This window comes from Bombyx mori, chromosome 1 (assembly GCF_030269925.1).
Source record: "Bombyx mori chromosome 1, ASM3026992v2".
Classification (NCBI taxonomy): domain Eukaryota; kingdom Metazoa; phylum Arthropoda; class Insecta; order Lepidoptera; family Bombycidae; genus Bombyx; species Bombyx mori.
Window position 1 is genome coordinate 3,069,745 of NC_085107.1, and position 14,935 is coordinate 3,084,679.

General features: G+C 35.9%; 1 protein-coding gene across 1 annotated transcript in view; it reads left to right on the forward strand.

The window, feature by feature from the left end:
* The window catches only part of LOC101743425 (calpain-C), an 82,741-nt gene that overhangs the window by 1,597 nt on the left and 66,209 nt on the right, over nucleotides 1–14,935 (forward strand). The gene's annotated exons all lie outside the window — the stretch shown is intronic.

A 14,935-nucleotide genomic window follows, 5' to 3' on the forward strand; every position in this document is an offset into this window, starting at 1 on the left:
TTGAATTTCTTATATTATCTTTATAGGTTTGTTTATCCTAGGTGTGCCACGCGGCTTCACATGTGCTAAATGTTTAATTAAAAAATATATGTATATCCGGTAAAAGGAACTCAAGTTGTTGCTCTATTTCTGCATGAACGAAAGACAAACAAACACACATTCGTATTTGGCGTAGTAGCGGGTCAAGAAACTCCCCATAAAACCTTATAAAATATAAACCTAGGGCTCTACATCTATATAAATATAGATTAGATTAACTGTATTGTAACTGATTTTACAGCGAATAAACCAGGCCCATTTTAACCCGAAAACACGTACGGGTCATGTGGGTTCGCTATTTAACGATTGTTTCATTATACATATTCATTATAAACACACCTTGCCGGTCAAACTGCTCACCGCCATTGAAAATTGAATGTCCAATGATTTCAATGCCGCCACGTAAACTTTCTAAGAAGCTCATCGCTATTGGACTTGCTTAGCAAACTAAGCTAACTGACAGTGATATCATTAGATGCTATGTAGCGGCTGCTCTCATATGGCAACGATTTTCTAGGTAACCTACTGCTTACAAAGTAAATAAATTCGGATATGAGTTGTTCAGAACAATATTACGATTTCCTTTTCTCATTCCGAGTGATCGCCATCAGAAGCCTTGCTATTTCATTCGTCGTCGACACAAGCCATTTAGTGGAAAACTTTCATCTAGTAAATTTCACTTTCATTTCAAATGAAAGCTTGTTTCCGTTCTGAATCGAAGTTATAGTTCTTAACTTCTTCTCTGTATAACTTGCTTATACAGGGTGTCCCGCAATGGATATATCAAGCCTATATATATATATATATATATAGTGGCTATAGTATCAACAATGTAAACCACGTTTAAAATTAAACTAAAATTAACTCGTAATTTATAATATAGTTTCATAAAAACTAGTTTAATAATTATTTTAAATACTCAACTCTTCGATGACAGTCATGAATTTATACAACAAAAGTACCCCTAGGCCGTTCAATCGTCAAAACGAGATAGACAATAACATATTCGTTCAACTAATTTCAAACAATGAATACAACAATGTGGCAACTCTATCACTAAGTCCATACAGCTCAAAAATTTCAATCAAATTACGCATGTTACTAAATTTCACCTTTATTGCAAAGACAGAAGTTGTTTGATGTGCTGACACAGTCGGAGCGGACTTGCGGCGCCCGCGGAGTGTATAATATGTTTATGTATTTCAATCAGCTGACATCACGTGAACTTTTTGAGTTCAAAAAAACCTGCTTGACTTGACCGACCATACTATCACGTTTACTACATTTTCTTATAACCTTTGACTTCCGAAAGCAATCGGATGGTGTTGTTTCAATATTTTTAAAATTAGATCTTTACCGCCATTTTGTAATCTTTCGTGCGCTGAACTTAGTTTACGTACATAAATCTTTGTGAGATAAAAGTGATTCAAGTTATCACTTAGGTAAGATTGTTGATCACGTACCAGAAAGGGCTTAAGGGAAAGCGGTATCATAAAGACGGTGTCTATTTGCTCGATATAAACGTATTTAGTATGCGCACTTAATTCGTACGACCAGTTTATATCCAGGTGGTACTGACGGATGCTAGAGCATCTTGTAAGACCGCATGGGTAGGTACCACGCCCCGCCTATTTTTGCTGTGAAGCAGTAATGCGCATCGGTTTGAAGGGTGGGGCAGCCACTCTATAAAAACTGAGACTCCATAATTCATGTCTCAAGGTAGATGGCGGTATTTACGTTGTTAATGTCCATGGGTTCCTGTAACCACTTAACACCAGGTGGACCGGGAGCTCGTCTACGATCTTAGCAAAAATGAAAACGAATAATCTCATCTTATGATATGTGGCCAGCCTTATTTATTACTACGAATCGTATTACGGTACCTTGCGTAAAGCATAATTCAAGGGTTGACAGAATAATCGTTTTTTCGTTAAGTATGTTCATGTAATCTTTATTACGAAACTATTTACTTAGATTCATTATTTTCATGGAATCGATTATGTATTATGATAGTACCTCTACCGTCTCTAATACCCATTTTGGAGCGACACCCATTATACGAAAAGTAGTAAAGAATTGAAGTAGAAAAAAAATTTTTTTTTCTTAAATACGAACAGGCGATATCAGGTAAGAATATTATTACATATTAATGCAAATACACGACACGAGTTTGTCCGACCCCAAAAACCCGTATCTTATCTTACGATTGGTGCATTTTTTTTTTAACAACGAGTTAGTTGAAGGCAATCTTATATTCTCGTCTGCTCTATTTAATTTTGCATAATTTAGCCTTCTGACTTTATGCTATATGTTATATGTTTTAGAAATGTTTCTGATTATTAATACCTTTTCATATTTGACGAGCGTCTCTCCAGAATTAAGGCAGTGTAAATAAAAATCAAATTTACGTTTTATTATTAAATATTATTTATTGGTCTGTGGTTTTCGATAGAGATACATAGTGATACATGATTGAATTTAATGGTATCGGTGTAAATTGGCACGGCGCGTACAACGCGTTCTCGTGCAATAACCAACAGCGTGTTTTCGGTTATCCGATAACTGAGTGTGGGTTAAGTTACGAGCTTCAACCTAAATCTAAGCATATTAATTTAATCACATTTTAAGCCTTAATAATCCAATAAATCGAAATACGTACATGTTTTTTTAATGACTTTCTTTGATGTACATAATAATGTATCAGATGTTTAAAGGCATTTGGGTCATGTTGTAATATTACATTACCCAATGTTGTATGTAGCCTTTCGAATTTTCGTAGTATACAATAAATAAATTTACCGTAAAACTCGTAATTCTGACATCAGTAGGTAGGTATACTCGTATTCAAACCGCTCTTACTTCTAAACCTGCTACACGTTGTGATCGCGGCCTCCGCATACAAATGCCGAGGTGAGCTGAGCAAGTGTGTCGCCCCTCTTCGGCATTGAGATCGGAGTTCCGGACGTGGCCCACGCATACCTATAGAGAAATTATTATTGCTTATGCTGTAATGACGGAACTGTGGGAAGGAATGCGTCATCAATGTTTTTACTGGCTGTCATAGCAACGCTAATGATATACGGAATTCGCTAAACGCTATCGATATCGGCACGTGTCGTCTCTATAACGAAAAATGTAAGTTTGATACCAGTATTATCTATATATTAATACGTGAAGCAAAAACTTTGTATCCCTTTTTACGAAAATTGCGCGGACGGAGAATTATATTAGAGAATATAGAGAAGAAGTGCACAATGCTAATATTTTTTTTAAATAATGCATAAGAGATACATTAAATCAATAAAGAAAACATTACACACACTACATACCATGTAGTCGACGCACACACGCATGCATACTATTTATTGTCAAACTTTTGTTCTTGACGTCTGTTGTCAAATTGAGAATACATTAAATATTGTTTGTCTTAGTTTATATTTTTTATAGTGTAGTCTTGGGGAATTTTGGGATTAGGAAAGTATAAAATACAATCATAATAGTGTACAAACTTACAATTCCAATTAATTATAGTCGAATTTCGACTACTGCGGGACCTCTAGTACTGGGAAATACTATAATATACGTAAAAACAATTTTAATTGATATAAATTTGTGTTTCAAATCATACCGGTTCTGTTGTTTAAGTTAAGCAAAACTGAAGCTAAAAGTATTATTATACCATTTAAGCTAGTTTACCTGTCCTCGATTTTATGAACCATGAATTGTCGTCTAAGATCGCTCTTCGAGAACCATTAGTTGTGGCAAAGCTTACTTCGTAAGACCACGGATAATTTAGTCGTCAGCTGTTGCGTACTTGGATCCGTTAATACGTGAACGATGTCAGTGAACTCCTAGTGTGACCCTGGTGTGACTGTGCTATGTCGCAGTTCGGTAGCTTCGACTAAATTAGCCTTGAGAGGCTATTTGCCACGTACCAAACGGCTATGGAATGAGCTCCCCTCCACGGTGTTTCCCGAGCGCTATGACATGTCCTTTAAAAGAGGCTTGTGGAGAGTATTAAGCGGTAGGCAGCGGCTTGGCTCTGCCCCTGGCATTTCTGAAGACCATGGGCGACGGTAACCACTCACCATCAGGTGGGCCGTATGCTCGACTGCCTACAAGGGCAATAAAAAAATCAATTTTCCTTGACGAGTAGGTTAGCTCACGAGGCTCAAACCAGAGTGTTGCTAACATTGGCCCTAGTAAGAGCAGTGCTTCGCAGAATCTACCACCGGATTGGAAACGCGACCCACTGAGAAAATCCGGCGAAAATCTCAGTGGGTTAAACCTTCCATCTACAAAAAATCAGTACTATATCGTATGACTGTGAAAGTGGACATTATTTTCTATTCACAATTAAATTCTTGAATGACAAAATTTTATTGTTCTCAAAAACGTATCGATTAGTATAGATCCAATGACTGACCATTTTATTTATAATTTCTTGTATTAAAAAACATGATGGCCTTATTTAATCAGAAAGTGTTTTCAGATATAACGTACTTAGTTCGTAGAATATATAGAAGTTATTTATTAACTGAATAGGTGACATTGATGAATGGAGTAGCATGTGGCTAATTTTTTATCAGGCAACGGCTAGACTTTCTTTATGCCATTGATAATGTCACCATCTAGAAAAGCGATAACGTTTTCAATTAATTATTAAAAATAACCATAGTGAATACTTAGTAGCCTCTTAAGAGATTTAAATCAGTTTCATAACACGGTTCATGTTTACAAAAAATAATTAAAATCACAACTTAACCAATGCCCATTTGAATAGAAAGTCATAAGGTAAGCCTTAAAAAACTAAACGCATGTAATTATGATGTAAGTATTATTAATAGAAAATAATTAACGATAAATCATTAACTAATACGTGTGAACGTTAAATGTGTATTATCATTACGTGCTTAATGTAAGTGCAACAATAGCTTTATAGGAGAGAGATGCAGTTTTATATATTATTATAAATCGATAGAAATACTTAAAAAATTGTCATAGAACAAAAACAATGAAAGACAATGAATTAAGTAGCATTTACCAGTTTTATTTCGTTTACAATATAGAGATTACTTGAGGCGTTGAATTTAAAGTAAAGCACATCAAATATTTTCCCGGTAATAATTTGAGCAAGAAAACATGTAGGTGCCATAAAATCTTGCGAACCGGCAGAACGACTCGTTTCACATACATATTTAAAATTTCGTCATTTTCGCTTTCTTCTATTTGCAGAAAATGTTAAACGTAAATATATTCATATCTACCATTGTCTGTCTTTCGACCGGTTATACGTTCTGACGTAAAGCAACCAGCCAATACGAATGTGAACGACCAATATTTAGTGAAAGTGAGCCCACCTAACCGGACTAAAGATATTAACGTTTAGATCGTTACATAAACATAATTAATGTCTTTGTTTACAAAACTATCCTGTTTATAATAGGATGTAGTATCAGTTCGAGTTAGTGTTACGATCTAATTCTGCTGCGAAGTGTCAAAAGTTTCAAGAATACTTACTTTAAGATGTCTACAGGATCCGGTATGTGGTCAACGTACGGAAGTGTCAATAGACGAATTGGATGTTGGATTAATGAATCATGTCATGTTTTTTGTGAGATACTTTATATGAATAAATATCATACATTCAATTGATGCAACTAAAGAAATGATGAGTTTCAATAATGCTCACTTTAGGATGTCTACAGTATCCGGTCTGCGGTCAACGTACGGGAGCGTCAATGGACGGATTGTATGTTGTATTAATGCATCATGTGAGGTTTTTTTGTGAGACATTTAAGTACATAAATAAATATCATACATTCAATTGATGCAACTAGAGAAATTTTGAGTTTCAAGAATGCTAACTTTAAGATGTCTATAGGATCCAGTCTGCGGTTAGCGTACGGAAGCGTCAATAGACGAATTGGATGTTGGATTAATAAATCATGTGAGGTTTTTTTGTGAGATATTTACATAAATAAATATCATACATTCAATTGTTGCAATTTAAGAAATTCCGAGCTTAAGGGAATATTTACCGTAGTTCATCCTCCCATTTTCTTTACTCATCGCTGGCTCAATAACCCAAATTGTGTCAAGACCTGACGATAACAGCAGTCGCCTGATCTTGTGCAATTTCTCGCCAGACGTCAGCCAACAGTTAAGTATTTAATCAATCGAGTTCCAAACTAAAGTGTTTTTTTTTTAAATTCAAGTAGGTATTTACAGGCATCTTAACTTAAATAGCTACGTCACTCCATGTACTACAAAACTTTCGTTGTGAATTCATAAACATTCATCTATACTTCTATACTAATATTATAAAGAGAAAAGATTTGTTTGTTTGTTTGTATTGAATAGGCTCCGAAACTACTGAACCGATTTGAAAAATTCTTTCACTGTTTGAAAGCTACACTATTCCCGAGTGACATAGGCTATAATTTTATATATTAATAAATAGGAGCCGGAGCGGGCCGCTAGTGTTTTATATATGTTTCATATTTGAAACCGTAGTTGTTTGTTGCTGTCAAAATATAACCATAAGTACTGCACGGGGTCAACGACTCACAGAGCCGCCCATTAAATTTCAGCGTTGAACTTGTTTTTATCATTCTTTATTATTATATATGTGGGATCGCGGTGCACAATGAAATTAGCGAATTTGTTAAATTTTATTTAATCATCAGTTCACAAAAATATACGTCTTTTCTTATTTCGTCTTAATCAATCTGTCACTTATACTTCATGCACCATCTGTCATCTGTCAGGTCGGTGTGGCCAATGGTTACACCTAAATATTCCCACACGGCCGTCCTGCTCAGTCGTCTGTCCCAGATGACTCATACTCGACAGCATCAGCGACCCAAGGTTTCATCATATCCACGGAGCTACTGGTGTGATGGGGTCCTTCACCTTGACCAATCCTCTGGAGATCATAACGGTCGTTCCTCTTCTTTTTCACGACTTCATAAGGTCCTAAGTATCTTGGATGCAGTTTGTAGCCTTGCACAAATTGTGTCCTCTTGATAGCAACAAGATTTCCTACTTCATATTCTCTGGGTTTCCTTCGTCTTCGGTTAAAATTTCTTCTATTCTCATCTTGAATTTTTTGTATGTTCTCCCTTGCTTTCTTCCTCAAGTCTTCTCTTTCATCACAGAAAAATTTAAGATTCTCTTCCTTAATTAAATTGTAGATAGCTTCATTTTTATTATTAATTTTGACTCCTGTCAGTAATTCAAAGGGTGACATCTTAATGCTTCTTTGAAATGAACCATTTAAGCATCTCTGGATATTACTGATGTGTTTGTACCACTTAGTGGGATCATCTGCTGATAATTTACTTAGAGCATCAATTATTATCTGATGGACTCTCTCAACCTGACCATTACCTCTAGGTTGGCCAGTAGTAATAATGTGATGTAAGATTCCTTCAGTTTCACAAAATTCTTTAAAAGTGTTGGATGTAAAGGAGGTACTTCTGTCACTAATAATCCTCTGTGGTGAACCAAAAGTCTGTTGTTGAATCTTCAGTTTGTCAATAACTTCATCAGTGGACAAAGTCTTTGTTGGGTAAATCCATGTAAATTTTGTGAACCCATCTACAACTGTGAGTATATACTTGTAATTCTTATTTGTTGATGTCAACGGTCCCAAATGGTCAATATGGTAAGTAGATAGTGGTATGTCTCCTTTGTCTATGGCATGCAGAAAACCTTCGGATTTTCCCTTTTTATGTGAAATTAAAATACACTCTATGCAGTTTTCTAATACTGATTTGATCTTATCTTTCATGTTTTCAAAGTAATAGTTTCTGGAAATCAATTCTTCTGTTTTAATTAATCCAAAATGTCCCTTGTCATGATTTTTTCTAATAATTTCATTTTGCATTTTCTTAGGTACCACCATTAATTTTTTTCCATCTTTTATTTTCCATAATATTCCAGCTTCAATCATAAAGTCATCATAATGTTCTTTTTCTAAGACCTTTTTAATCAGTTTTATTTTTAGGTCATCATCTTGTGCTCTACGGAGGCGGGCGGTTGTGTCGGTAAGTATAAAGATGTTTTCTACAGGTTGTCTACTGAGAGCGTCAGCATGCTTCATTCTTATTCCAGGTCTATGTTCAATAGTGTAATTATATTCTTCAAGCAACAGAGCCCAGCGTGCTACTCTTGGAGGTAAGTCTTTTTTCTTTAGAGTTGTTGTCAGAGCAGAGCAGTCAGTGATGACTTTGAAATGGATTCCAAGCAGGTAAACTCTGAATTTCTTGATAGCTTCAACAACAGCTAAAACTTCTAAATAGTAACTATGATACTTCTTTTCTGCAGGTGAAGTCTTCCTACTCATGTAGTAAACTGGATGCATCTTATTATCTTTCAGGTTTCTTTGTAATAATACAGCTCCATAGCCGTCAGCACTTGCATCAGTGTGGAGTTCGGTTTCTAAGTCTTGATTGTAGATCTGCAAAACTGGTGATTGACACAGAATAGTTCTGAGGGTCTCAACTGCCTTCTCACATTCTTCGTCGTAATTGAAAACAACACCTTTTTTCAAAAGGTTGGTTAACGGTCTTGCTATAAGAGAATAATTTTTGATAAATTTTCTGAAATATCCTGTAAGTCCAAGAAATGATTGTAAAGTCTTAATATTGTGTGGGGTTGGAAAACGAGCAACAGCAGTCACTTTCTCTTTTGATGGACTGATTTTACCATCCTCAATGATATAACCCAAATAGTTAATTTTCTTCTGCATAAATTGACATTTACTCCAGTTGAAAGTTAGTCCATATTCTTCAGCTCTGTATAAAACTTTTTGTAACTTCTCAATACCTTCTTTAGGAAGTTTAAATGGCAGGATCAAATCATCTAAATAGGTCAACACCACACCATCCAAGATCAGGTCCTGAAACACATCATTAACAAATCTCTGGAACACAGAGGGTCCAACGGAGAGACCAAAAGGCATTTTTTGAAATTCGAATTGGGCACGAGGAGTCACAAACGATGTATACTTCTGGCTGTCCTTGCAAACATTAACATGAAAAAATCCATTTTTCAGGTCCAATGTTGTAAACATTGTAGCGTCTTTCAACCTGTCTATCTGGTCTTCTATGAGTGGAAGAGGAAATCTTTCTTTGATTATCTTTTTGTTTAGTTTTCGATAGTCGACACACAGTCGATATCCTTTATTCTTCTTTTTTGCCAGTACTATTGGACTTGCAAAGTCTGAATTACTTGGTTTAATTATACCATCCTTTAGCCATTCCTTAATTTGTTTATCTACAATTTCTAGTTCTAAAGGGGATAGGCGTCGTGGATTCTGGTACACTGGGGTTTCATCAGTAAGTAATAACTTTAATTCAACTCTGGATTCTTTAGAACATTTTCCAGGGTCATATTCTGTCAGTATTTTCTCAATCTGATCTTTATATTTGAAATTTCCTATAATCATTGGTTCCTCAGCCTGATCCTCTAACATTGTGACTTGTAAAATTCTTTTAGCAGAAATAACACCAGACTTAAAACTGAGTTCTATGTCCTGTAATATTGGGTTCCCTATTATTACATCAACTGGTATTTTGTCATCTTCGATGATATAGAACGTTGCTTCACATTGGCAACCATCAATCTCAATTCTTGGAGTACATGAGCCTCTTGTATGTACCTCACAGTCACCAATGCCTGTCAGGCTTTGTACTAAATCAGGGTGGTAGTTACAAGTGTCGCCTTGTATTTGAGTAAATGTAGATTCATTCATTAGGTTCACATCACTGCCAGTGTCAATAAGTGATTTTACCATAACATTATTGATCAAAACTTCTTTGTAGGGTGCTTGGCTATCATTCTCCTTGTTACATTTTATTTCTAGAGTCTTCTTTATATTTTTGGGACAGTCAGTTGACTTATGACCAAAGTCATTACAACGGAAGCACTTTATTCCTTTAGAGCAGCCTGAAGATTCATGATCTAGGTCTCCGCAGTTGAAACATCTCTTCTTAGGTAATGGTTTCTTCCATCCAGATGTTGTAGGCTTGGATGTTGTTGATTGATTATAAGCTTTGTTTGACGTTCGACATTTCTTCTTTATTTCAGCATATAAATCAAGTTTTTTCCTAAATTCTTTGATGTTGGAAGCTCCATATAGAATAGTTTTATTCATTTCATTGTCAGGGATGCCATCAATGATGTATTCCATTAGGGCGTCATCTTCAATATTTCCGAGTACTGCTAGTTCTTTGAGTTGCAAAAAATATTGTTGGTAGGTTTCACCTGGTTTCATCTTCCTATTTGATATGGTCTTGTGAATGGCTGCGCTGTTCAGATGTAGTCCAAATTCCTCTTTTAATCCCGTTTTCAAGAGTTCCCATGTAGTCGTACCAGTCAAAGATCTCAGGAACAATTTTGCTGTCCCCTTCAAAAGCCTTTTTGCGTAGATCAGTTTTTCAATGCCCGTCCATTGCATGAGATTAGCGATATCTTCAAAATCCTTTATAAAGGTATCCACGCCGTATGCATCGTCACCAGAAAATGCAGTCATAGATTTTTCTAATTCGCAGAAGGAAATTTGTGGAGCAGGTTCAGCAAAGCATTCTTCGTCTTCTTTAGCACCCTTCCGAGGCATTTTACTATCAATAGAATTCTTTGTAAACGTCTTCACGTGAAATTTGAAATGTGAAAATACCCTCACTTTTTCCCGTGTGCGTAGTCTTTGTTCGCAACTTTTGTACACTGATCACCGATCTTGATGTCTATTTCGATCCCGGACGAGCCCCCAAAGTTTTGTGGGATCGCGGTGCACAATGAAATTAGCGAATTTGTTAAATTTTATTTAATCATCAGTTCACAAAAATATACGTCTTTTCTTATTTCGTCTTAATCAATCTGTCACTTATACTTCATGCACCATCTGTCATCTGTCAGGTCGGTGTGGCCAATGGTTACACCTAAATATTCCCACATATATATATTTTTAAGATTGTTTATTAGTTTACGAAAAGACGATACGATCTTGATGTTCCAATTTAAATCATCAAAAGCTTACATTGAAAATGAGGGCAGCGTTGATACGACCGGAAACATTAGGTTGTATCGGCTAATTAATTCAATACTAAATAAACCTACTTGTAGAAATTTAACGTGAAAAGTTACGGTTCTTTAAATAAGATCTTGAAGTGGTGGTAGGTCATGTTGTAAAGCCTTTTGAACCACCGCACTTCTTGGCTCCGATTTGTCATTAGAACAACTATTGTTCACTGAAGTATGAAATCTATGGAAATGAAACATCAACAAAAAAAAATGATATATGCAATCATATTAAATCGATATCAAAATTGATAAATAATGTACAACCTAAGACAGACGGCTGAACTGATTGACAATGACATTTGGTGCGCTAAACATAGCGGATTTTAGGCCTCATTAGGTATTTACGTAAATTCATGTTTCACTTTATGTACGCACTGAAATAATGTTATATTGTTTTCCTGCGAGTTACAGTGCTGAGTGAGAACGAGATAGATATATGCTTGTGTGTGCCTTCAAAATGGGTGCTATTTATATAGGCAATTGTACGTATAGAACACTGAAGTATTCTATGGTATAGAACAATATGTTCGGTCCCTACTATATAGGTCTATGCTATTGTTTCAGTCCAATAGACATTTACTTAATGTCTCAATGTACTGAGTGACATTGACGCAGCAACGGACTACAGATGCACATTCAAAAATTACTTACATGGATTTTTTCACCTCATCCAAATTATTTAACAAAATAATAGTCATAGTGATAGAGTCATTAGTTGGAAAAAATAAACACCTGAACAGATCGTGCAGCCGAAAGTAATGTTTTTGCAAAAGTACGTGCATTAAAGTAAGACGCACGCACCGACCATGCTCTAATTGTAATAAGTGAAAGTTCAACAAGAATAAGTGCCAAAGTGTTTGTCTGTCACAGTTTCCCTGCAAGTAGGACATGCGGCAGCCGCGCGGGAAAATACTGCGATCGTGAACCGCAAAGCTTTAATATATCCACTGTATACTATATACTAACTTAGATGTGTTTTAATGTGAATCGTACGAAGTAACGCTTGGACTTGCCTCATTTATTATCATTGTCAATGTGACTGTAAAGCCGATTGTAACTTCTGAAAAAAAAAATTCAAATTTTTCCTATAACATGTAATCAAATGTATAGAGAGAACAATAAACTGTCTTTAATGCTTTAAGCGTAAACAGGAAATCGATTAAAACCCAATTGTGGTTAAGCTTAGAATAATAATAATGATAATAATAAAGCTTTCTTTAATCCACACAAAAATACTTAATTACAAACAATTTGAAGATACATTGATGATTATTGTTTTTATTTTTATTAAACAGTTAAAAAGTAAATATTAAAGTTTAAAAAGTTAATTAAGAAGTTAGTTTAGGATTAAAAAGTTAGTTTTTTCTTATATTAATTTTAATATTATTTTCATTATTTCTGTATGGACCCCCTTCGGGTAAAAAAGCTTAGAATAGACTGGTATAAATATAAAAATAAAATAGAAGGTATCGACAAAGTTCGTATCTTAAAGAATGCATTAAAACATTGTTTAAATGAATTCCGCGTGCGTTAGTGTGTACTGAGCTGTACGATGTACCGTTTGATTTTGCCGACGGAATAAATATTTGCACGCGCGTAAAAACTTTACGGTAAACTTTAGTTGTATGAGGATAAGAAATTATATTCGATTATTGTTATACTAGACACTTCGATCAACACTATTGTCGATCGAAAATAAGACGTGTAAATTCGCATTCTTTTCGAACGACATAAGTTTTAAGAAAAAATAGAACATACAAAAAATTATGAATAAAATAAATAGAATAGAATGTCTTTGGCATTTTACATCTATGGTAACGGTTTTAACTACGTAGGTTCATCTACGTAACTTAATAATATCCAATTTTAAAGACTTGTTTTTTCGAATGCTCTTTTAAATAGTATTATTATTACTATAATAGCCAGTTATTTAATCACAATATGAAGACTACGACTAATCATGAAGTCGTCGTAGCCTAAAGGATAACAGGTCCGGTGCATTCGTATCTATCGATGCGACTGTGCCGGTGTTCGAATCCTACTGGCAGGTTTCCCGATTTCTGATGAAATACATACTAAATAACTTTTTACGAATGACTTCCCCGTTGAATAAACATCAAACCCGCAACAATTATAATTTTTCGTAATTACTGGTGTTAAGGCATATTTGAGCCCGCACGGGTAGGTACCACCACCCTGCCTATTTCTGCCATGAAGCAGTACTCATAAGAGGTTCTATCCTATCCACAAGTAAGTTGCAAAATAACAAACAATTACGTGTGAATAAATATTAAAAAAATTTAAAAAACAGTGGCCGGTCGTGTTCGCGGGCGTATCATCTATCACACCTCATCATTCAATTTTTCTTTCGTATTAAATGATGTACTAGTTAACGTGATATTCTGTTTCGGTAATAATAGCTTTCAGCTCGTATTCCCTTTCGCAATGCATTAATTTGTGTAGCAAAAATTACGATTTCAAAAATATACAGCTACATTTTTTTTTTCCTGCCTAAGCTGAGAGCCTTGAGAGGCTATGTCAGCGTAACCCTAACTTTTGTAGGTGAGCTCACGGGGCTCAAACCTGATGACGTTGCTAACACGAACCCTAGCAAGAGCCGTGCTTCGCAGAATCTACCACCGGATCGGAAACGCGACCCACTGAGAAGATCCGGCGAGAAACTCAGTGGGCTGTGTCTGGGAGTTAATTTACTCGTCGAGCCCTTCGTCGCAAGCGACGGGTTCGACGAGAACGGTGACCGGTGCTTGAAGTACCTAGAAGCACCGTTAGTGGATCGGGAGGATCCGAGATGACGTGTTTTGGGCGACGTCGACTGCTTTCCATTCTGTCCGCAGGATCGGGAATGTAGTTACCGGCGGCCACGATGAGAGGGTTCTCGTGTCGTGCCGCTTTATCGAAGTGGCGCATTGACGCCGACTGCATATACTTACTGGTGGACTCTAAGTCCAGGTCGTCATGGAGGTCGACGTTCCTGACGAACCACGGGGCTCCGACGGCTATCCTGCAAAAACGGGATTGAATGACTTGGAATGATTTTAAGTGTATGCGGGCCGCGTGAGCGAACACTACACTTGCATAGGTCATGACGGGGCGTATGCAAGTTTTGTAGAGTGTCACCTTATTTCTAAGGGTACAGCTACAACATTAAACAGTAATACTGTTTTAAAACGTTGTAATCAATGTTTCGTTAAGTTCTGTAAATATTCTTTTGAGGCTTGCGAATTTTCTTTTTGAACTCTGAACTTTTTTATTGCTTAGATAGGTGGACGAGCTCGCAGCCCACCTGATGTTAAATGGTTACTGGAGCCCATAGACATCTAAGACGTAAATGCGCCACCCACCTTGAGATATAAGTTCCAAGGTCTCAGTATAATTACAACTGCTGTCGCATCCTTCAAACCGAAACGCATTACTGCTTTACAGCAGAAATAGGCAGGGCAGTGGTACCTACCCTCGCGGACTCACAAGAGGTCTTACCACCAAAACTTTTATTGTAAAACTTACATTTAGATCTAAAATCCAAAATCCAAATGTTCTGAATGCAATGGAACGCAAATTTGGTGCATATGTATATACTTGTATTAGTTTTGTGGCATTTTATTGAAATTTGATGACAATTTTTTGGTTGTCACTGTATTAACATTTTGGGTAAATAGTTCACGTAAATAGTTTGTAAAAAATTATAGGATGCGGAAATGTTAAACACATTATTATATAACATTGTTAGAATATTACTGTCCTGTTTATAGCAGTGTATTAAAAGTTAATTAAAAGTGTGTAAATAATA